Raw genomic sequence first — 25,807 nt, 5'->3', positions numbered from 1 at the left:
CTTCCTGTCGATATCATCCACTTAGTGGTGATTCAAGTCATTATTTACATTATTTACATTGATTCATGTCATTATTTGCACGCTTCCTGTCGATATCATCCACTTAGTGTTGATTCTAGTCATTATTTACATTACATTATTTACATTGATTCATGTCATTATTTACACGGCTTCCTATCGATATCATCCACTTAGTGTTGATTCAAGTCATTATTTACATTACATTACATTATTTACATTGATTCATGTCATTATTTACACGGCTTCCTGTCGATATCATCCACTTAGTGTTGATTCAAGTCATTATTTACATTACATTGCATTATTTATATTGATTCATGTCATTATTTACACGGCTTCCTGTCGATATCATCCACTTAGTGTTGATTCAAGTCATTATTTACATTACATTACATTATTTACATTGATTCCTGTCATTATTTACACGGCTTCCTGTCGATATCATCCACTTAGTGTTGATTCAAGTCATTATTTACATTACATTACATTATTTACATTGATTCGTGTCATTATTTACACGGCTTCCTCTCGATATCATCCACTTAGTGTTGATTCTAGTCATATACATTACATTATTTACATTGATTCATGTCATTATTTACACGGCTTCCTGTCGATATCATCCACTTAGTGTTGATTGAAGTCATTATTTACATTACATTACATTATTTACATTGATTCATGTCATTATTTACACGGCTTCCTGTCGATATCATCCACTTAATGTTGATTCAAGTCATTATTTACATTACATTACATTATTTACATTATTTACATTGATTCATGTCATTATTTACACAGCTTCCTGTCGATATCATCCACTTAGTGTTGATTCAAGTCACTATTTACATTACATTACATTATTTACATTGATTCATGTCATTATTTACACGGCTTCCTGTCGATATCATCCACTTAGTGTTGATTCAAGTCATTATTTACATTACATTACATTATTTACATTGATTCATGTCATTATTTACACGGCTTCCTGTCGATATCATCCACTTAATGTTGATTCAAGTCATTATTTACATTACATTACATTATTTACATTATTTACATTGATTCATGTCATTATTTACACAGCTTCCTGTCGATATCATCCACTTAGTGTTGATTCAAGTCACTATTTACATTACATTACATTATTTACATTGATTCATGTCATTATTTACACGGCTTCCTGTCGATATCATCCACTTAGTGTTGATTCAAGTCATTATTTACATTACATTACATTATTTACATTGATTCATGTCATTATTTACACGGCTTCCTGTCGATATCATCCACTTAATGTTGATTCAAGTCATTATTTACATTACATTACATTATTTACATTGATTCATGTCATTATTTACACGGTTTCCTGTCGATATCATCCACTTAATGTTGATTCAAGTCATTATTTACATTACATTACATTATTTACATTGATTCATGTCATTACTTACACGCTTCCTGTCGATATCATCCACTTAGTGTTGATTCTAGTCATTATTTACATTACATTATTTACATTGATTCATGTCATTATTTACACGGCTTCCTATCGATATCATCCACTTAGTGTTGATTCAAGTCATTATTTACATTACATTACATTATTTACATTGATTCATGTCATTATTTACACGGCTTCCTGTCGATATCATCCACTTAGTGTTGATTCAAGTCATTATTTACATTACATTGCATTATTTATATTGATTCATGTCATTATTTACACGGCTTCCTGTCGATATCATCCACTTAGTGTTGATTCAAGTCATTATTTACATTACATTACATTACATTACATTATTTACATTGATTCCTGTCATTATTTACACGGCTTCCTGTCGATATCATCCACTTAGTGTTGATTCAAGTCATTATTTACATTACATTACATTATTTACATTGATTCGTGTCATTATTTACACGGCTTCCTCTCGATATCATCCACTTAGTGTTGATTCTAGTCATATACATTACATTATTTACATTGATTCATGTCATTATTTACACGGCTTCCTGTCGATATCATCCACTTAGTGTTGATTGAAGTCATTATTTACATTACATTACATTATTTACATTGATTCATGTCATTATTTACACGGCTTCCTGTCGATATCATCCACTTAATGTTGATTCAAGTCATTATTTACATTACATTACATTATTTACATTATTTACATTGATTCATGTCATTATTTACACAGCTTCCTGTCGATATCATCCACTTAGTGTTGATTCAAGTCACTATTTACATTACATTACATTATTTACATTGATTCATGTCATTATTTACACGGCTTCCTGTCGATATCATCCACTTAGTGTTGATTCAAGTCATTATTTACATTACATTACATTATTTACATTGATTCATGTCATTATTTACACGGCTTCCTGTCGATATCATCCACTTAGTGTTGATTCATGTCGGCCGTAAAAGGAATATTATGCAATTTCATGTTGGCGTGCTTAAATGGGGACCGGTTTTGTTTGTTAACATCCTCACAAAGTGCAATGTTGTGTAAAACATGTAAGGGCAAAATGGTTACCATTAAACCTTAATGACCAGACAAGGTGTCAAACTTGAGGCGTGAGCGCCAGGTTTGGTCCATCATATTTTATGTGGTCCTCAAATTTCTTTAAATTTTCACAGAAAAAAATACAAAATATTTTGCATTATCCATCCATTCATTTTCTACCGTTTGTCCCTTTCGGGGTCGCGGGGGGTGCTGGAGCCTATACCAGCATACTTGCCAAACAACGTTCCCTCTAAGGTGCGCGCCTGCGCAACTGCGCACTGCTCAAGGGTCCTCTGCGCACAGCAAATATATGCCGCGCACCAAATCAAATCCCACATGAATTCTAAACAAAATAAACACATTTATTCTGTATAATTTTGCAATGCAACTCTGAGTGACAGTGACAACAAGCGGCCCTAACGGTGTTCGTCAACACCATTCAATTGAACACCGTTCAATTATTGTAACGTCTATCGAGATGCTTCGGGGACAGGAATTATATTGATCACTTTATTGAGCAAAACTGTTTATATTCGGCCATAACCACATTAAAAACATGAGTAAAAAACTTCTATCTCGAAAAACTAGTCATTTTCTGCCGTACAAACCAGGCCAAAACCAACTTGTCATCTGTCACCAACACGCATAGCACTAAGCCACTGGTGCATTTATGGCCACACAAAAAGTCAGACAACTCAAACACCACACAAAGTTACACTATGACTCCTCAGTCATATGTGTGCTTATTCTACTGTCATTTATTATTAATGTTATTTTATTGATATTAATCATGGAATGCTGTTACTAGAGAAAGTTACAGGAATGCACACCCTATGCTTACATTTCATTGTGCAACATGAGGATGTTTAAGGGGAACTAAATGTGATCTCTGAAAGGGGTACAAATGATTTCCAAAGCAGGACCCCCACCCAGACATATTGTACAATACTAATCCATAGCTTATGAAAAACAAGATTTCTTTTATTTTCATTACAAGTGGGCCAAATCACTAATATTACTAAATAATCTCATGAAAATGACTCCTGTCATTTGAGTGTTACAATAAAAGATTGGTTTGAGACAGGTGTGCTTCTGGTATTGCCACGTGTGATGTTGCTCACATGTGCTCCACTGAATGCTAAGGGAGTTTTTGTGTTTGCTCACACACATGAACAATTAGAGGGAACATTTTTGCCAACCCTCCCGATTTTCCCGGGAGACTCCCGAATTTCATTGCCCGTCCCGAAAATCTCCCGGGGCAAACATTCTCCCGAATTTCTCCCGATTTCCACCCGGACAACAATATTGGGGCGTACCTTTTAAGGCACTGCCTTTAGCGTCCTCTACAACCTGTTGTCACGTCCGCTTTTCCTCCGTACAAACAGCGTGCCGGCCCAGTCACATAATATATGCGGCTTTAACACACACATAAGTTAATGCAAAGCATACTTGATCAACAGTCATACAGGTCACACTGAGAGTGACCGTATAAACAACTTTAACACTGTTACAAATATGCGTCACACTGTGAACCCACACCAAACAAGAATGACAAAGACATTTCGGGAGAACATCCGCACCGTAACACAACATAAACACAACAGAACAAATACCCAGAACCCCCCGCTACCTGTGTACACCCCCCGCTACCACCAACACCCCCCCCCCAACGTTCACTCTAAGGTGCGCAATTGCGCACTGCTCACGCGTCCTCTGCGCACAGCAAATCTATGCCGCGCAAAAAATCAAATCCCACTCTAAACAAAATAAACTAATCGTTTGTTTTGTATGATTTTGCAATGCAACTGTGAGTAACAGGTGACGAAAGGCGGCCACAACAGATAAAACAATGTTTGTCAACACTTAAATTATTGTAACGTCTGTGGAGACACTTAAAGGAGGACAGGAATTCCATCGGTCCCTTTATTTAGCGAAATTGTTTGTCGGCCATAACCACACCAAAATAATGTGTAAAATACTTTTATCTAGCAAAACTGGTCGTTGTCTACCGTACAAACCAAGCCAAAAGCAACTCTTTGTCATCTGTTATATCAACAGCAGCCGCTTGCTCTCTCTCTCATCTGCACCAACACGTACACTATGGCAATTAGCCACTGGTGCGTTTATGGCCACACAAAAAGTTGGACAACTCCAACACTACACGTATAGTGTAAATTTCAGGTTGTTTTACTATGACTCCTCAATCACTGTGCTTATTCTACTGTCATTTGTTAAGAATGTTTTATTTTGGATATTAATCATGAAATGTTACAGGACTACATAATTGCTAGGGGGGTTGATTTTTTTTATTTTATTTTTTTTTTCATAAAGAAATACAATCATGTGTGCTTACGGACTGTATCCCTGCAGACTGTATTGATCTATATCGATATATAATGTATATATTGTGTTTTTATGTTGATTTAATTAAAAAATAAATAATTATTTTTTAAATTAAATTTCTTGCGCGGCCCGGTACCAATCGGTCCGGGCCGCGGCCCGGTGGTTGGGGACCACTGCCGTAAGGGACAAGCGATAGAAAATGGATGGATGGCTTCATATTGATCACGTCATCATCATGGCGCCGATGAAGGCTGCCTCGGTGCTCTCGTGCGCTCTGTTTTGTTTGTTTTTGTACATAAAATGTGTTTCCGGGTGCTCTTACACCCGTGAAGAGCTACTGAACATCAGATCCATCATCCCTATGGACTTGTTACCAGTCATCTTAGCGTCAGCTGTGGATGTGGTCCATTCTGCGATCAAAAGAGGGAAACCGCATCGAAGAGGAAAGAGAGCGGGCGCACTTGTCTGTCTTCGCGGACGGGGATTACGCACGCCTCTACCAGGCATCTTCCTCTCCAACGTCCGCTCACTTGCCAACAAGATGGACGAGCTAGCGTTGCTGATGAGAAGGAACAAGGACTTCTCCTCATCTTGTGTGTTGTGCTTCACGGAGACTTGGCTGAGCGCAAGTGTCCCGGACAGCGCGCTTCAACTGGAGGGCTTTCATCTCCTCCGCGCGGACCGAGACGTGGCGCTCTCTGGCAAAAAAAGAGGCGGTGGACTCTGCTTCTTTATCAACAATAGCTGGTGTACAGACGTGACTGTGATTTTTAGACACTGTTCTTCTTCTCTCGAATATTTCTTCATCCACTGTAAGCCCTTTTACTCACCGCGTGCGATTGTTTCATTCATTCTCGTGGCTGTTTACATCCCGCCCGGTGCGGACGTGCGTGACGCTCAGCGCGCGCTCGCAGGACTGATCCTACATGTGGAACGGTCTTTTCCTGACTCTCTTGTTATCGTGCTTGGTGACTTTAACAAGGGAAATTTGAGCCAGGAATTACCAAAGTACAGACAGTTTATTAAATGCCCGACCAGAGAGGAGAACACGCTGGATCACTGCTACACTACATTGAGCAAGGCTTTTCATGCAGTCCCGCGCGCTGCTCTTGAACTATCAGATCACGTGATGGTGCACTTAATCCCTTCATACTGACAGAGACTGAAACTGGCTAAACCTGTTATGAGGAACATTAAGTGTTTCACCGCCGAGTCTGTGAACGAGTTGCGTGCTTGTTGGGAAACGACAGACTGAGAGGCAATTGGAGCGGCCACGAACAATCTGGACGAGTATACGGACACTGTGACCTCATACATACAGTTCAATGAGGCGCGCAGCATTCCAACGCGCACCAGGGTTTGTTATAACAACGACAAGCCCTGGTTCACACCCAAGCTCCGACAGCTGCGCAAAAAGAAGGAGGCTGCGTGGAGAAGCGGGGACCGAAGTACATACAGAGAAGCGAAGTACCACTTCACCAGGGAAGTGGAGAAAGCTAAATCTGTGTACTCTAACCGAATCTGTGTACTCTAACCGTCTACAGGAACAGTTCCGCTCCAATGATTCTGCGGCAGTTTGGAGAGGTCTAAGGGCCCTTACGAACTATAAGCCCAAAACCCCCCAGGCCCTGAATGACCGGACTCTCGCTCAGGGCCTCAACACACATTACTGTCTTCATGAACGGCCTTCAGCTCATCAAAGCCATGCTCCCCCCACCATCACCCTCCCCACCAATGCCAGCACTTAATTAAAGGAGTTAAAGGACTCCAATGACATCACAGGACTCCAAAAACATCATAAGACTGTAAAGACCCTCTTCATCAAAAAAGAGGATGTACGCCGGCACCCTCCCCACCAATGCCAGCACTTAATTAAAGGAGTTAAAGGACTCCAATGACATCACAGGACTCCAAAAACATCATAAGACTGTAAAGACTCTCTTCATCAAAAAAGAGGATGTACGCCGGCAGTTCTTGAAGCTGAATACGCGGAAGGCCCCCGGGCCGGATGGTGTCTCCCCCTCCACTCTCAGACACTGTGCGGACCAGCTGGCTCCTGTCTTCACTGACATTTTTAACACCTCTCTGGAGCTATGCCGCGTGCCGTCCTGCTTTAAGACCTCTACCATTGTCCCTGTCCCCAAGAAAGCACGGATCACAGGACTAAATGACTACAGGCCGGTCGCGCTGACATCTGTGGTCATGAAGTCCTTTGAGCGCTTGGTCCTGCCCCACCTCAAGGACATCACCGCCCCCCTCCTGGACCCACTGCAGTTCGCCTACAGAGCCAACAGGTCTGTGGATGATGCAGTGAACCTGGCCCTCCACTTCATCCTGGAGAATCTGGACTCCCCAGGAACCTACGCTAGGATCCTGTTTGTGGACTTCAGCTCTGCCTTCAACACCATCCTCCCTGGACTGCTACGAGACAAGCTCTACCAGCTCAGCGTGCCCGACTCCCTCTGCAGTTGGATTAATGACTTCCTGACAGACCGAAGACAGCACGTACGGCTGGGGAAGATTGTCTCGGACAGTCGAACCACAAACACTGGTACTCCTCAGGGCTGTGTACTCTCCCCCTGGCTCTTCTCCCTGTATACAAACTGCTGCACCTCCAGTCACCAATCCGTAAAACTGCTCAAGTTTGCGAATGACACCACCCTCACGCTATCTGATAGCTCAGTTACAGCTCTTTTTATTACCAAATATGTGTTATATGTTTTTATGTTGCACGTTTGCACCAAGAAAATTCCTAGTTTGTGAACCCGTTCTCAAACAATGGCAATAAAACAATTCTGTTTCTGATTCTGATATTTCAGTTGTGGAGTGTTGTATTTATAGTGGGTGGTGCTGATGGGGTGGGAGGCATTGACTGAATCTGGGTTTGTATTTATGTAATGAGGGTGGGAGGCATTGTTTTTAAAATCTCTTCCTGAAGGCAATTATTTATGGCTTTGGTGATTAAAGGGATCAAGAATTACTGATTTTGTATCTTTGGAACCTGAGAACATACCTGTGCCTTGTCGACACTTTAAAAAGTAAAACTAATCACAGGTAGTATGGGGTTTCCCGACAGGACTGCAATCTATTTGTGGCGGGAGCTTGCTTGGTGATGTCATCATCTTATTTATATATTTATTATTGGGGCAGTGTGGTTCGGTTGGCAGCTAAACTAACTGTGGTACACAATGTGACCAGCAGATGGTGCTGGATAATGTTCAGGTAAACTTAATTAAGAAGACATGTTTGGATGCATTCATAGAGGGGGGAATTAATGTGTGAGTGTAAGCTCGTTGTTCACAAGACAACGTTTGGTCATTAATAGCTGAACAACACACTACGGCAGGGGTGTCAAACTCATTTTAGCTCAGGGGCCGAGTAAAATCATGGCATGATAACATAAAAATACAACAACAACAACTTCAGATTGTTTTCTTTGTTTTACTTCGGCCCAAAATAGAGCAAGCGCATTCTGAAAATGTACATATCACAAGTAATCCTCTTGACAAATCACTTCAATTTAGTTGAACATTCTGTGGAAAAAGTTCAACTTTAAGTCACAGTCTATCTAGGACAAAGAAAAAAATGTGTATTATGACAAGATAGCCCAGTTAACTGCTTTTTCATGCTGTTTTGCAAAACCCGTCACATGTGACTTCAAACTTGACACCTCATTGGCTGGTTCTGAGACAGGATCGATTGCTTCTGTCTTAATTTACTGGAAGTGAGTCTTGTATTTAAAAACATTTTTTTTACACTGAATTTTTATACATTCAATGTCTTTTACACTGATATGTATGTATGTATGTTTGTGTGTGTGTGTGTGTGTGTATATATATATATATATATATACATATATATATATATATATACACACACACACACACACATACATACATATCAGTGTAAAAGTTAAATCACGTTAGCTCATGCTAAAGAGCTTCGTCGATGTATTGTCGTGGAGATAAAAGTCACTGTGAATGTCCATTTCGCGTTCTTGACTAGGGATGATACTCAAAACCGGTTTTCCCGGTTGTTTGATAAGAAAAGAACCGAGTCCTCGGACTCGAATCCCTTTTTGAGAACCGGTACCCGTTATCGAGACCACTATAGTAAAGGAAAATAGTTGATTCTTTATTCGAATCCCGTCCCGACCAGAAATGCTCCGTGGGACATCACAATAAATGACGTCACGTAGCTCAGTCATTAGGCGCAGATAGCGAAAGCAGGAAAACAATGGACGGGAAAAAGCGCTCCAAGGTGTAATAAAGTTCAAAACAAAAGCTATAATCCATCGAATAACTTTACTGAGAGATTTTAGCAGGGTAAAACACATGACGAACACTTTTACGACCAACCGGAAACATAGCAACGCACCTCCTTTACGGCAGCTGTCGCAACGTTCTTAAAACAACCGCAGCACATACATATATATACAACATATCTCCCTTTTTGAACTTTCGTTTTTCTTTCCTTGTAAACAAAACAAAATCACACTGTTGATGTGTTGTCTGTCTAATTATAAATAATGCAGACGAGGCGTGTTGGCTGAGTTCTTGCCGTTTACTTTCACAGCGTAGCAACATGCAACACTTTTCGGGGCTACCGCGCATGCTCGTAACTCCCGTTGCATGCTGGGTAGTGTAGTTGTTATATTCTCTAGCTCATAACATTTTTCCCCCATAAAGAAATAATGTTAACTCAATAAAGTGTATTTCTTTTTTTAGCTTTAACTTTTCATTTATTAGCATTGTAACCACATTTGCAAATAACTTTTCTCTTCATAGAATGTTCTTTCAATAAAGAAATAAAGTGCAAAAATGTCTAAGCATCATAACAAACAGTTATGTCAAATAGCAGCAGAAGTGCACTTTTTGGAGAGCTGTATTATTTTCAGTTTTGTGCCCAAGGGACTGATTTTATTTAACACTATATTATTATTTATACACCTATAGTGATCACAGAGACAGGTTGTTTTTGTGTTACTGTATATATTTGTTTCTCTGAAAAATTCCACTTAATATACTTTGGGTAACAACAGTCAATATTTATTTATTTTATTTTATTTTTTTAGGTGGGTAACAGTCAATATTTATTTATTTATTAGATTTTATTTTTTTATTATATAATAAAAGTGAGCTTTTGTTAAACCAAATATTGTGTGTTTTTTTCCAAATACAACAACCTATCTGGACTCGATAAGAGAATCGATAAGGAATCGGTTCGATAAGAGGATTCGATGATAGGCTCAAACTCGATAATTCCTTATCAAACATCATCCCTATTCTTGACTCTCATTTTCAAGAGGATATAGTATCCGAGGTGGTTTGAAATACAAATCCGTGATCCACAACAGAAAAAGGAGAGAGTGTGGAATCCAATGAGGCAGCTTGTACCTAAGTTACGGTCAGAGCGAAAAAAGATATGTATTTCCGTCACAGTATTTAGTCCGTCACTCTAACGTACCTCATCCACAAATCTTTCATCCTCGCTGAAATTAATGGGGTAATCGTCGCTTTCTCGGTCCGAATCTCTTTCGCTCCATTGTAAACAATGGGGAGTTGTGAGGAATACTAGCTCCTGTGACGCCACGCTACTTCCGGTACAGGCAAGGCTTTTTTTTATCAGCAAGCAAAAGTTGCGAACTTTATCGTCGATTTTCTCTACTAAATCCTTTCAGCAAAAATATGGCAATATCGCGAAATGATCAAGTATGACACATAGAATGGATCTGCTATTCCCGTTTAAATAAAAAAAATTCATTTCAGTAAGCCTTTAAAGTAGAGCTTGCAGCGCGGCACTTCCGTGTTTAATGCATCACTTATATCGATAGTTTGAAGCCCAAATACCTTCATATGGCCTTTCTCTCTTTATTAACCAGTAGAATTGCTGTTATTTTGTCATTATTCCTTTGGACGATTATTATGATTGTATGCGCACAGTGTGTGCGTTTTGACACACGAATGTGCCGCTCCTCGGCGCAGCAACATCACGGCCGCACATGTGGATTAAAAATTACTAAAGGTGTGTTCCTTTTTTAATTAATTAGTACAGCGGTACTTTATTAGTAGCGGTGTACTGTACAACCCTACAGTCCCGTTAATACATAACAAACAATGCAATGGAGTTAACAATGCAATGGAGTTTACCATGAATTGATTAACGTGGACCCCGACTTAAAAAAGTTGAAAAACTTATTCGGGTGTTACCATTTAGTGGTCAATTGTACGGAATATGTACTGTACTGTGCAATCTACTAATAAAAGTTTCAATCAATCAATCAAAACGGCCGAGAATGTTTTTTTTTAACATTCATCCTGCTTTGAATGATGAATAAACGAAGAACTACACGGAAAAGAAGTCTCCATCTACAGCTCTTGTGAATTTTTTGAAGGTATCTAACGTTAATGTTTTCACATTCGCAAGTTTTAAATTTTAGTATTATTATTTAGTATTTTAGCCTAATGTTAGCCAGCGTAGCTAGCTGGCTAACGTTCCAAACTAACATGTAATATATAATTTTTGCAAAAATTGTGCATTTTTCTATGGCCCTACCTGAGCAAGTCAGCATCTGAAACGCCTCACTCTGAAGGGCTAGATTCATACTACCGACCACTTGTTGTGCTCCCTACCCCTGCAGGCAAAGGGTCATTGGGACACCACTACCTTCACAGGAACGCACAATCTCGAATGACAAAGCTTCTCACCCTATCTCTAAAGGAGAGCCCCGCCATCCGACGGAGGAAATTCATTTTGGCCGCTTGTACCCGTGATCTTGTCCTTTCGGTCATAACCCAAAGCTCATGACCATAGGTGAAGATAGGAAAGTAGATGGACCGGTAAAGCTTTGCCTTTTGGCTTAGCTCCTTCTTCACCACAACGAACTGATGCAGGGTCCGCATCACTGCAGATGCTGCCCCGATCTACCTGTAGATCTCACGACCCACTCTTCCCTCAATCGTGAACAAGACCCCGAGGTACTTGAACTCCTCCACTTGGGGCAGGTTCTCCTCCCCAATTCGGAGATAGCACTTCCAGGCAAGAACCATGGACTCAGACTTGAAAGTGCTGATTTTCATCCCAGTCGCTTCCCACTCAGCTGCCAACCGATCAAGTAAGAGCTGAAGATCCTGGTCAGATGGAGCCAGCAGGACCACACCATCCGCAAAAAGCAGAGACCTAATCCTGCAGCCACCAAACCAGATCCCCTCAATGCCCTGACTGCACCTAGAAATTCTGTCCATAAAAGTTGGAACAGAATCAGTGACAAAGGGCAGCCCTGGCAGAGTCCAACCCTCACTGGAAACGGGTCCGACTTACTGCCGGCAATGCGGACCAAGCTCTGATACTGATCATACAGGGAGAGGACCGCCACAGTCAGATGGTCCGATACCCCATACTCTCTGAGCACTCTACCCAGGACTTCCCGAGGGACGTGGTCGAATACCTTCTCCAAGTCCACAAAACACATGTAGATTAGTTGGGCAAACTCCCATGCACCCTTAAGAATCCTGCCGAGAGTATAGAGTTGGTCCTCGGTTCCACGACCAGGACGAAAACCACATTGCTCCTCTTGAGTCCGAGGTTCGACTATCAGACGTAGCCTCCTCTCCAGTACACCTAAACAGACTTTACTGGGAAGGCTGAGGAGTGTGATCCCATGATAATTGAAACACACCCTCTGGTTCCCCTTTTTAAAGAAAGGAACCACCACCCCGGTCTGCCAATCCAGAGGCACCGCCCCCGATGTTAAAGTTAAAGTACCACTGATAATCACACACACACACTAGATGTGGTGAAATTACTCTCTGTGTTTGACCCATCCCCTTGTTCCACCCCCTGGCAGGTGAGGAGAGCAGTGAGCAGCACCGGTGGCCGCGCTCAGGAATCATTTTGGTAATTTAACCCCCAATTCCAACCCTTGATGCTGAGTGTCAAACAGGGAGGTAATTGGTCCCATTTTTATAGTCTTTGGTATGACTCGGCCGGCGTTTGAACTCAAGACCTACCGATCTCAGGGCGGACACTCTAACCACAAGGCCACTGAGCATGTCCCCGCAATGCTGCAATGCTCTTGTCAACCACGATCAAGAGCTTTAAGGAACTCTGGGCGGATCTCATCCACCCCCGGGGCCCTTTCACCGAGGAGCTTCTTAACTACCTCGGCAACCTCAGCCCCAGAAAAAGGAGAGCTCACCACAGATTCCCAATACACTGCTTCCTCATTGAAAGACGTGGAGGTGGGATTGAGGAGGTCTTCACAGTATTCCTTCCACTGATCCACAACATTCCCAACAAAGTCAGCAGCACACCATCCCAACTATGCACCGTGTTGACAGTGCGCTGCTTCCCCCTCATGAGGCGGCGGATGGTGGTCCAGAATCAGTTCTTAGCCGTCTGCAAGTCGTTCTCAATGGCTTATCCAAACTCCTCCCTCTGCAACCGCCCAAGCCGCACAACGCTTGGCCTTTCGGTACCTGTCCGCTGCCTTGGTAATCCCATGAGTCTAAAGGATCAGATAGGACTCCTTCTTTAGCTTGATGGCATCCCTTACCGTTGGTGTCCACCAGCGTGTTCTGGGATTACCACCACGGCAGGCACCGACCATCTTGCGGCCACAGCTCAGTTTGGCTGCTTCGACAATAGAGGTACGTAACATGGTCCACTCGGACTCAATATCCATTGCCTTCCTCGTAACATGTTCAAAGTTCTTCCGGAGGCGGGAATTGAAACTCTCTGACGGGAGACTCCGCCACTCTCCTTACCCAAATGTCCAAAACCTGAGACCGCAAATACGATAATATAACCACAAAGTCGATCATCGAACTGTGGCCTAGGATGTATACATATGGACACTCTTATGTTTGAACATGGTGTTTGTTATTGACAACCTGTGGCGAGCACAAAAGTCCAATAGCAAAACACCACTCTGGTTCAGATCAGGGTGGCCGTTAAATAAAAAAATGACATTTTAATATTAAACATAATTAATTTATCTATTTCCCAGCTCTACAATGAAAACAACAACTATCATAAGAATGTCATATCAATGGGACATTAGCAAAATGTAATTGAACACCTGGCACCATCTGTCATTTAGTCTGACTTCAACAACTGGAAGCTGTGCAGGACTTGTTCATTGTGGTGATCATTGACACCAATTGGTTGCTAATTGCACATTTTTATTTATACCGTAGAGCTGCTTGCATATTGTATGTTCTTGGGTGAAGAAAACTTAGTAGCCTTTATTGATTTTTGTAAGGCAGTGAAGTAACATATTTTTTTCTACGACATTTTGAGTCACAGGTCAACTTGACTAGCTACAGTATACTCAATAGACTACTTCCTCCCCCTGTTCTGTTCACATTTTGGTTCTATTCTCATCTCAAAAAGTATGTTGCACAACTGACTTTTTTTATGGGCAGCACATACCCTTAGGCCAGTACCACCATCCTTGCATTTTAATTGCAATATGGATTAGTTGAATTTACTACTCAACTGCACGGAGAAGCTGAGCCTTCTAAGGTCAAATTGGTTCCTTAAGGTATTGGTGATAAGGAATAGTTAATTAAAAAAACACCAAATGCATTTCACATTTAGTAATTGATACCAATAGTATATCAATAATAATTACATTTCAGTTTGTTCGAAAATAATACAAATACAAAAATTGTGAGGCTAACACAATAGCGATTCCAGTGTTAACCATACACTCATTTATTGGGGGCAGCATGGTTTAGGTGGTGCACCATACTGCTCATACGTACCTGGTCTAGGTCTAAGTATAGGAAGATATAGAGATCAGTTTTTCCAAATAGGGTTGTTCGATATAGACAATATCAATAATATACTTGTGGCCAACGATAGAGCTTTTAATACTTTTGTCATATCGTGGTAATTTACAGTATTTTGGTGACACATTCTTGCTCTGTCCAGTAAATTTGACGGCAACAAGTGAACAAACACGTCCTCAATATAGCGTCCTGGCTAACAGGTTAGCAGCTAATGTCCCTCCGCAGTGAATAGATGCTTTTTGAGGCCAGAAAATCTCGCCTCCACGGCAGCAAATAAACTGCGTATCACTGGAGGACGAGGAATAGCTAAACATGCTACACCTTTGCTTTACAACAGGGACAGGTTTAATGTAGGCATTATTTTTACGTGTAGCAGATGAATACAGCAAAAATAAGTGCATGAAAAATACAAGTCACCATAAAGCTGAATTAGTGGGAGCTCTGGTCTTTTCCGTTTACAAAAAAGCTTTGTTTGTTTGTTTTTTTTTTTACAAATTTTTGCTAGCTTGCTGGCTAATAAAACGTACATTATGTGATGTGTTATACATGATACAGATACAGAGAGCATTCATATAAAGTTAAAGTTAAAGTACCCATGGTTGTCACACACACACTAGGTGTGGCAAAATTATTCTCTGCATTTGACCCATCACCTTTGATCATCCCTTGGGAGGTAAGGGGAGCAGTGAGCAGCAGCGGTGGCCGCGCCCGGGAATCATTTTTGGTGATTTAACCCCCAATTCCAATCCTTGATGCTGAGTGCCAAGCATGGAGGTAATGGGTCCCATTTTTATAGTCTTTGGTATGACTCTGCCGGGGTTTGAACTCACTATCTACAGATCTCATATACTTGCCATTAGTTCCAATGGATGGATTTCTATTTTAATAGTTATGCAGTCTTATTTTATGCAGTATTTCATACATAGATACACTTATGTATGCTTTTTTGGTGCAATTTTCCAATCGTAAACACATTTTTTAATGTTCTTACTACTTGTGTAATAAGGCTATGTGTGATAATAGCAGCACTTTACTTACTAGATCAAGGGAAATTTGTATTTTCTTCTTCATGCACAGTTATTATATGCAACAATATAGCACACTTGCACTATAGCACTTCTCCATCTGCCGTATGCACTTTATCAACTACGAAGACTTTATTTTTTGATCGGTCCTGACATGCTGATGTCATGCAGCAGTTTACTGTTTTATATGTGTCTCCCTTTTATTTTCATTTTATTATTACATTTGAGTGTTTGTATGTTATTGTACTGTTTAATGTCTGATCATGGCTGTACGCTTAGCTTTTTCACTAGAAGCAAAAATGAGGAACAATATGAAGTGTCCTAAATAACACAACACGTGCACTCATACATATATACACAGTGCTATCATAAGCCCTAATACAACCCTCAATTAAACACCCATGTCCCACAGCTTTTTGAGGTCAAGCCATACGTCATGCCGTTCACACAGATACTTAGCTACAAATGATATAAGTCTTGTTTCATTACTGACATCACATGCGATTGTATTACAATTCATAATGCTACTTGTTCACAGTGATGGGCAGTAACGAGCTACATGTAGCTAAGCGATGTAGCTTAATTACATTTTCAAAGTACCTTGGTGGTACTTTTTTAACGAGTAGCGTTTTTTCTGTAGCTTACCTGCTTTTAGAGCCATGTAGCGAGGTAGCTTACATCAAAACTACAAGCTACAGAGAGAGATAATGGACTGTGAATGCAGGCCAGAAAATATGAAGAAAATACAATGACATGGATGAACGAAAACATACTTAAATACGGAAAAATCCATGATGATTGGTTGGTGTTTGTATGATGAGTCACAATGGGATCAGGTTAGGGTTAGGGTTGTCCAATCAGTCACATGACAACGAGAGAGTCTAGAGACAGAGGGACGCTTCAAGCTGACCACTCAAAATAAAAATGCCAGACAAATTCTCTCCCGCAGATTAGATTTTTCCTTTAGTAATGAAAACGACGTACAGGAAACCCACAGTAACACGTGTCCTTGGCCAAATTTAGACAAATATATGCATTTAGAGGAAACAATGCCCAAAACCTTAGTTTACTCTGTAAACCAAAATCATAACTGCTCTCTTCATCGAAGACGTGGAACACACATTTAGGAACACACATTAAGGTGAGTTGACTTCATGAAAAGTTTTACTGCACATAACCATGACCAAATATTCCCAAACAACACACAAGTCATAGTTTTTTTTGTCAAGATATAGTTAGATGCTGTTTTTTTTACTATAGGTTGAGAAAATGAATAACATTTTGCTATATTTAACGAGCATACAGACCGCTCTGCAAGCGGTACAGTAGTAGGGGTGTCATGATAATGTTTTCGTTTTGCAGATTTTTCGGTGCAAAGCCTTCTCATTCGGTAAAGAAATCCAAAGCAGTGCACTTTAAAAGTGAACAAGAGGCAATGTTTCGCCACACCATGCATTTACTCGGTAATTGTATACAAGCTGGAATTCGAGCAAGTTATGAAGGCGAGGTATTCCCCGCGGATCCAATAACGCGGGGCACCTCCACAAGGCTGGCTAGTATGCATTACTTCCAACTAGGGTTGGGCGATATAGCTGAAAAGTGTATCGCTACACATGTGTTTTGTATTGATCGATATCAATAATTATTGATATTTTTTGTGACTTATTGAAAATGATCACCATGAGAAAAAATATATTAATTATTTTTATTTAAAATGTAGCCTTCTTCTGATTATAATCCCCTCAGATATCAAGGCAGGAAGGAAAGGAAATATCAACACAAGCATGGAAAACACTCAAAGTAAACAAAATTCAAAAATCACATTAAACACTTAACACTAACCTATTAAAATTAAGTTGCAAAAAAAACTCAAGACAAACTATTTTCTGCAGGTTTAGTATTAGTAAGTTATGGCTGGCTGTGCTGTAAAGGGTGAGCTAAGGTGGTTTGTATTACCGGTCTTGGTGGGGACGAGCGCCTTGCATAATTTACAGAACACATAGATAGATAGATAGATAGTACTTTATTGATTCCTTCAGGAGAGTTCCCTCAGGAAAATTAAAATTCCAGCAGCAGTGTACAGAATTGAGATCGAATTTAAAAAAGTAAATAATGGGGGTATAAATGGAAACAAAATAGAAAAATATTACAGTAGAATAAAAACAAAAAGCATCAATGAGAATACAAATATAACAGTAAAATAAGACTGGCTAAGGTCTGTTTTTAAAAATAAAAAAACTGCCATATTGCAGAGATGACTTTTCCTGATTTTTGAATATTTTTTTCGCTCTCTGCATCACTCATTTTTAGTTTCTCTTCTCACTCCATGCAAAAAAATAACCACCAGACAACAAGATGGCACAATCAAACATGATAGTTAATACTGTTACTTGTTTGGCTGTTCCGATTAGTGATCATTACCTGCCTTGCTCGGTTACCAGAGAACAAGTGCCTTTGTTCATGCAACCAAACTTGCTTTGCAACATCATGGTGTCTTCTGACGATGAAGAAAAAAAAAAAGAACGTTTTTTCAAACACATGTTTCATTTATATCGATTACGTGTCGACTGCGATATATATTGATATTGTTTTAGCGCCAAGCCCTATCCCCAACGTGAACGGCGAGGCGTGGAAGCGTGCAGAACACCTCCATTAATGATAGTGATAATGAGTAACACTTTGTCTTTCCTGTGGAATATGTAAATGAAGGGTGTCCAATTGCAGAACATTGAAGAAATAAAATTTAAAAATACATTTACAATGCAAATAGAAAAATGCTAAATTGTGGATACTAATAACTAACAATAAGATTTGTTATTTTGTATGTATAATGTTGTATAATGTTTTTTGTTTCTAGACCTTATGGAAAAAAAACATGCACATATTGTATGTCATGGCCACATTTGTTAGTTACCTCCCACGCGATCCACCACTACAAATAGATTGCAGTCCTGTGGGAAACTATTTATTCCCCTTATTGACAGCTTACAGGGTGATGATGCCATGCTTGTTTGTGCTCACCAATCTGTGATTGTCATGACATGTCCATAATAAGCCCTCAGCTGGTGTATACTGTATGTGTTGTTTAATTGCTGAGAGCAATGTACTGCCAAAGATGTAAAAAGTATTTACTCTCAAAGATTCAGGAGAAAATACTGCACATCTCTCGACAAGGTCTGAATAATGCTGTAATTGTGTATGTAGTAACCAGCCTCTTAGCATTGGAACACAAGCAGTGTTGTCTGTGTGTTTGTTTTGCTTACTGATAAAGATAACCGGACAACATTTAGAGGACACTGGAACCTCCAAAGTCACATATAATCCATCACACTGGATGAGTTTCTGGTTGCTGTCTGCTTAATCTATAGATGCTATAGATTACAACAGGGGTATTCAAACCTTTTGACTCGGGGGCCGCTTTGTAAAAAAATGTGTCAGAGGACCGAAAGCCGACTGCATGTCAACTATATATATATATATATATATATATATATATATATATATATATATATATATATATATATATACAGTATATAGCCTATTAGTGTACATATTATATTAATATATTATATACACATACGTATATATATATATATATATATATATATATATGTATGTGTGTGTGTGTGTGTATATATGTGTATGTATATATATGTGTGTGTGTGTGTGTGTGTAATGTATTAAAAAAAGCATCAAAATACATTTGTTATCGGAATCACTACACTAACTTCAGTTGTTTTTTTATTATTATTTATTACAACTATGTGTGCTGTCTCAAAGTGATCTGTGATCACGTTTACACGGCTGTTTTTACACGTAATCTGCAATCGCAATGCTTTTAAGTTTGCATATTAAATTTATACCAAATTGAAGAGGCAGGTTTGCCAAACAGTTTGCATTGATTAAAGCAAGCTATAACAGACTGGACACATAACTTCAACTACTTCAACCTCAACATTACATCACAGACGCAACAAATGTCCATTTTTGTATTCATCCAGCCATCACTACACGATCACCGGGCTTTTTAAGTGGGCTTTCACTTCACTGATCGATTTGACTTATTGCAGGGTCATGCTTACAAACCTGCAGGCTAAGTGGAAGTGATATTTAATGCAAAGACGGATGTGTGCATACATTCATTCTTGACAGAATTGGGGAGATTCCTGCAGACGGCCTGGACAGCAGGCAATTGTAATAGCATCACTGACAGTCAGGGCACATTTTATGGTCAAGGGATGACTTCTGGTTCTTTTTGTTTTTTTTTACAGCTGGAATTAAGTTGTGCATATCTGTTGTGTCACATTCAAGAATTATATTGTTTATTTGATACCTAATTGTGACATGATCTGAAATATTGTGAGATATCCCAGATGCTCCTTAAAACCATTATCATAAAGAAGTTCACAAGCAATACTAATTCAATGGTCATCACACGAACCCACGCACACAAGTACAAGCACACACACACACACACGCACACACACAAACACCCTGCACTCAGTTTGTTCAACTCAGATCATCCAAATCCCTTATACCTTTGACAAGTCCTCCATTTTACCCTCCCCCCCAAGTTAAGAATCTGTGTGTCATCCTCGACAGTACACCCTCTTTTCAAACCCACATAAACAACATAACCGGGTCCGCCTACTTTCATCTACGTTAGAGTAATTGCCTCCTCCCATCCCTTACCCCACACTGCACTGCACACTGCTGTCATGCTGGTCCATAGGCTTGTCACCTCTTGCTTGTTTAGTCTCCCTCCCAAATCACTTCACAAACTTCAGCTTCTACAAAACTCTGCCGCCCTGATGATCATCGGAACCCCCTCCATCCAGCACATCGCCTTTTATTGCAGCCAGTCCATTGGCTCCCCATCAAAAACTGTATCCAATTATGAATAATTCTCCTCACTTTCAAGGCCATCCATTACCTTTCCCAGTCATATCTTTCTGACCTACTCCATGTTGCCACACTCTCCTGTTCTTTAAGATCCTTGTCCTCTGTCCATCTGACTGTCCCCTTATCTCGTCTGTCCACTATGGGGTCCAGAGCTTTCAGCCGCTCGGCACCTCATCTTTGGAACTTACTACCCCCTGACCTTCGCAATATTACATTACTTCATGTACCGTTATACCCCTACTAGTAATAAATGTATCTGTTATTTGTTCAGAAGATGATATGAATTAATGTTCAAGAATGTTCTGTTGGGAGATGTCTGGTAACCCACGCCGTTGTTCTCTGTAATAAACAAGGGCCCAATCCTCTCTCATAGTTAGCTGTGTCTGAGTGTGTTTATTTAATATTCCACAACAATAGCTGTGCATGTGTGTGAGCTGGCGTGGTGGTACTCCTTATCAATACATTGATCTAACAGAAGACAGCAACAAATATATCATATGCTTATGAAAGGTAGGCCCTCAGTACATTAATACAGGAAGAAATCTATTTTCCCATCTAACCTGATGTAATACCTGGGAAATCAATACTCAATTAGGTCACTGCTGTTACTGACATTTTCCACAAAACATTGCAAATTGGATTTGCGCTTTGGACATACAGTATCATTGTTTCACTTGAAGTTAACCTACTTCCAGCATCATAAACGTGCATTTATATAATGAAAAGGTTGCTCACACATCAGGGACACAATGATACTTTATTGCTTGGATTCACATGGCGTCACGTCTGACTCAATATGCGTGGTGGTCAAGCCAGCGTCTACTCTCAATGGCTACTAGGCCCCATTAAGCCTTTTTCGGAAATAAAATCCCCTATGCTTGCGTTAATTTCGGCAGTGCAAATGGTTCTTTTTTTTTTTGTCCTGTCCAGGTACTCAGACAAATCATTTTGTTGATGTAGATGCCCATATTTGCTGTACAGATTTACTTTACACACGAGAAGTGTGGAATACTTCTCTTGTTGCCTTACTAGAGAAAGTTTGGCCTGACTAGAGCAGGAGGGGATAGAAAGAGAAAAAAAGGACGATAGAGGGGGGACAAAAGTGGGATAAGACAACAATAACAATAACAACCACAACAACAGAACAGCATCATCAAATAGGAAATGTACAAATATGATGGTAAAAGTGATCGCAAAGAAGCAGTTACTGAAGTAATTTTTAATAACACAGAAATGACAATGAACATTATTGCACTACAAATGGAGCAATACCAATACCAATAGAAATAGCACTATTGATAATTAATAATAACAATTGCCTCTATTATCAACATTACAATTGCTTTAAATGCAACAATACATATATGTAACGATAACTTGAATTAAAAAAGAAAGCAGATAAATTGAGTCCTATGTATGTGGATAAGTACTAAGGTGTGTGCGTATGTATGTATTAATGAATGAATATACGTACGTATGTGTGTATATATGCATCAATAATTGTGTATATGTGAGTATGTATGTGAATTTGTATGTACAATATATTTGTCTCCCAGTGTGTGCGTGAGCCAAAGTACGGCCCTAGCCACCCAGAGAGCCCAACCCAAAACGGCAGGTGCGGTGCCCAGGAACAAGGAACCAGCCCAGCCCGGCAGGTCCAGTGGCAGGCCATAGACAGACGCGCCCAGCAGAGGACAAGGCACAGGGGACAGTCAGCCCCTAAGCCAGGGAGAGACCACACCCCACGCTGGCTGAAAGATGGAACGCCCCAAACGGATGGACCGCAGCCAAACGGAAAGACCGCCCCCGCCCTACCAGTCCCCCAAGAGCCCAACCCCACCACGGCGGGGCCCGCCCTAGGCCGCCCCACCCAAGTCAGCTGCCGCAGGACCGCCCAGCAAGGGGCCACGGGAACCGCCCACCCCACCTGCAAGGACCCCAACAATGGCGATGGGACATCCAGCAACTGCCCTGGCGGATCCTCCCCCTGAGAGAAGAGAATTAGTAGACCCAGACCCAGCAGGCCCCAACCAAGACGGGCATCTGGAAGGGGTGGACGGTGCGAACTGTTCAAATAGCGAAAAGGATAAACATTTCTTCTGAGTACCTTCAGAAGTAATTAAGGAAGGTGGAAGAGTGCAATATTTTAAGAGACGAGAAAAATGGCACACTCTACAGTCCAAGGTTTATAGTGATCACTTTGTTGTTTGATATGCTTTTAACGTTTAGAAGTTCCTATTTAAGTATTATCCTAATATTATTTGTATTTCTTAAAACCCATTTTTGCAACGAGTGTTTCGTAAAGCAACAACTCGGCGAGTCCAAATAAAAGAAAGCAAATATGAGCAAAATCCGAAAGTTAAGATTTTACCAGAGGCAGCAATCGTACATGAAGCTCTCAGCACAGTCACAACGTCCACATCTATAGTTACAATACATAAAAACGGGGGAAAACATGCATACTCATAAATGGCGTGTGTAACCACAAAAAGGCAACAAACATGGCTGTAGGCACAAAGTTCAATCATTAAATGCAACCTTACCTGAACAAAAACGATACATCATATATCCGGGAGAGTCTTGATACCAATTTCTTTTGTAGTCCTCCATGCTTTTCCAAGTTTTCATCTGTTTTGCATGTACAATGACGTCTGGAGAGCAAGGCTTGGTTGACCACCACTGTTTTTCACTTCCAGGAAGAAGTCATGTGACGGAATACAAGCAATTGAATTGCACTGTCAATCCTGAAAGTATCTTTAATATGTTCACTTTCTTTGGTTATGTCAAAATAGAGCTTCTTGGAGCCAAGCACTGTTTCAGAGACAGATGTGGACAAACACAGCTCATTATCCTTAAAGCTACAGTCACACAATGGTGTGGTCCAGTAGGGCTCACTTGTTTGTTTGTATAGACAATATACTGTACGATATAAATTATATAAATTTGGCCGACGATAGAGCTTTCAATACAATCGGTATATCGTGATAGGGCAATGTTGATTACACATTATAAATGTGTCCTCCAAATTCAATAGCGGCAAGCCCTTAATGCAATGTAGTGTCCTCACTAGTGGCTAATGTTCTTCCTGAGTGCCGCAAAGTCACTTTTAAGTCAGCAATCCTCAACTCCATGGCGGCAAATGAGGTACTTTTCTTTACGTGTAATCCCCATAGGACGAAGAATAGCTACACATGCTACTCTACGGTACTTACCCTAGAACAATATGCAAGCTAAAGCTCTTGAATGTGAACAAAGGTGGAGAGATGGATACGTATTGCGACAGTAACAATAACAGTTAAATTATCAGTATGTATATGGTCAATACTATAATGGTTAGATCGATATTTTTATTATCAAAATGTTTTAGTCATGTTTTTATTGTTTACAAACTTAGCATACAAGTACCTGGACACAGGAGGACTTCAAGGGCAAAACCCAAATTATTTAAACTAGAGCCTATAAGATTATCAACGATTAAAGTGGCTGTTTTGAACATTTACTTAGATGTCTAGAGGGCGCTAACTTTCCAATGTATTTAACACAGTGTATTCCGCCCTGTTTCGGGTTCTAGGATGTAATTACGTACACACGTAAAACATGCACCCGCATTAGCTTTGGGTGTTGTTGGCTAGTAATAGCAATTTGGATAGTTAATGTAAGCTGTCGTTGAATGTATATTCTATCATAACAACAACATGACTGCAAAATGTTTGTTGCTTCTTTAGGACTGTTTTTGTATGTGTGCATGCGCTCCCTGCGCATACGTGTTGACGAGACAGGCTCAGTGACCGCCGAAGCCACCAATCATTTCATTTGGACCTGTAAAACATTTCACAACAAAAACTAAGTAATTGTGAAAAATATAGACCGTTTTAACACAAATGTGTTGTGTTAAACCTCTAATGATAACACAAGTATGGTGTTCTTGTTATATTTTTTGCTTAGAAAAATGTAACTCCGAGGAAGTTGCAAACAGCCCCCTATAGTACAACACATTCAATTACCTAATGTGGGATGTCTGAGTCTTTACTGTTGAAAAATAGTATGATTAAACACAGTGGTGTGCCGTCAGGGCCAGCAAGGCCTTCTCTGCTGGCCTAACATAACCAGAAATCATGATTATAATTAAAGATAAAACACATGTTTTATTTACCTTCCCGAAATATCTAAAATTATTAATATTCTCTTCATGTCATATTATGCTCCATCCAGTGCTGTTGTTTTTAGTTTTAGTTTGCATCCAATCAGAATTCAGCTAGCTTATGTTGCCATCAACGTTCCCTCTAAGGTGCGCGCCTGCGTAATTGCGCACCACTAACGCGTCCTCAGCGCACTGCAAATTAATGCCGCGCAGGAAATCAAAAATCCCATCTGAACTTTAAACAAAATAAACACATTACAATTTATTCTGTATGATTTTGCAATGCAACTCTATGAGTGACAAGTGACAACAAGAGTGGCCCCAATGAATAAAACAATCTTTGTCAACACAGTTCAATTATCGTCTGTCGAGACACTTTACGGACAGGAATTCCATCAATCACTTTATTGAGCAAAACTGTTTGTAACCACACCAAAAACATAAGTAAAAAAAACTTGTATCTATAAAAACTGGTAATTTTCTGCCATACAAACCAGGCTTAAACCAACTTTGTCATCCGTCGTTTCAACAGAAGCCGCTCGCTCTGTCTCACCTGCACCAACACACGCACTCATGGCACTTAGCCAGTGCTGCGTTTATGGCCACACAAAAAGTCAGACAACCCCAACGCCACACATTGTGTAAATGCCAGGTTGTAACACAATGACTCCACAATCAGATGTGTGCTTATTTTACTGCCATTTATTAAGAATGTTTATCTAAGGATATTATTCATGAAATATTGTCACTAGATTTCATAAATGCTAATAAAAAGATGTATTTGACAGACAGAAAGTTACAGGAACTAAATGTAATCTCTGAAAAGGGTAACATTTATTTTAAAGGCAGGACCCGCAGCCAGACATACAATACTAGCACATAGGTCATGAAATACATGTTTTTTTGTTATTGTCATTGTAAGGGGGCAACATCACTTATATCATAAAATTATTTTAATAAAACATTTAAATTGTTATTTAGTCAGGTTTGGGACAGGTGTGACGCTGGTGTGGCCACAGTGTGCACGTCTGATGTTGCTCACATGTGCTCCACTGA

The 25,807-nt window shown here is 40.1% G+C and overlaps 1 protein-coding gene across 2 annotated transcripts in view; it reads left to right on the top strand.

The window, feature by feature from the left end:
• Positions 1-25,807, top strand: part of pde4ba (phosphodiesterase 4B, cAMP-specific a) — a 444,992-nt gene that overhangs the window by 484 nt on the left and 418,701 nt on the right. The gene's annotated exons all lie outside the window — the stretch shown is intronic.

Source organism: Entelurus aequoreus, linkage group LG19 (genome assembly GCF_033978785.1).
Source record: "Entelurus aequoreus isolate RoL-2023_Sb linkage group LG19, RoL_Eaeq_v1.1, whole genome shotgun sequence".
Classification (NCBI taxonomy): Eukaryota; Metazoa; Chordata; class Actinopteri; order Syngnathiformes; family Syngnathidae; genus Entelurus; species Entelurus aequoreus.
Note: the sequence above shows the minus strand (reverse complement) of the source record. Positions and strands in the feature narration are given on the sequence as shown.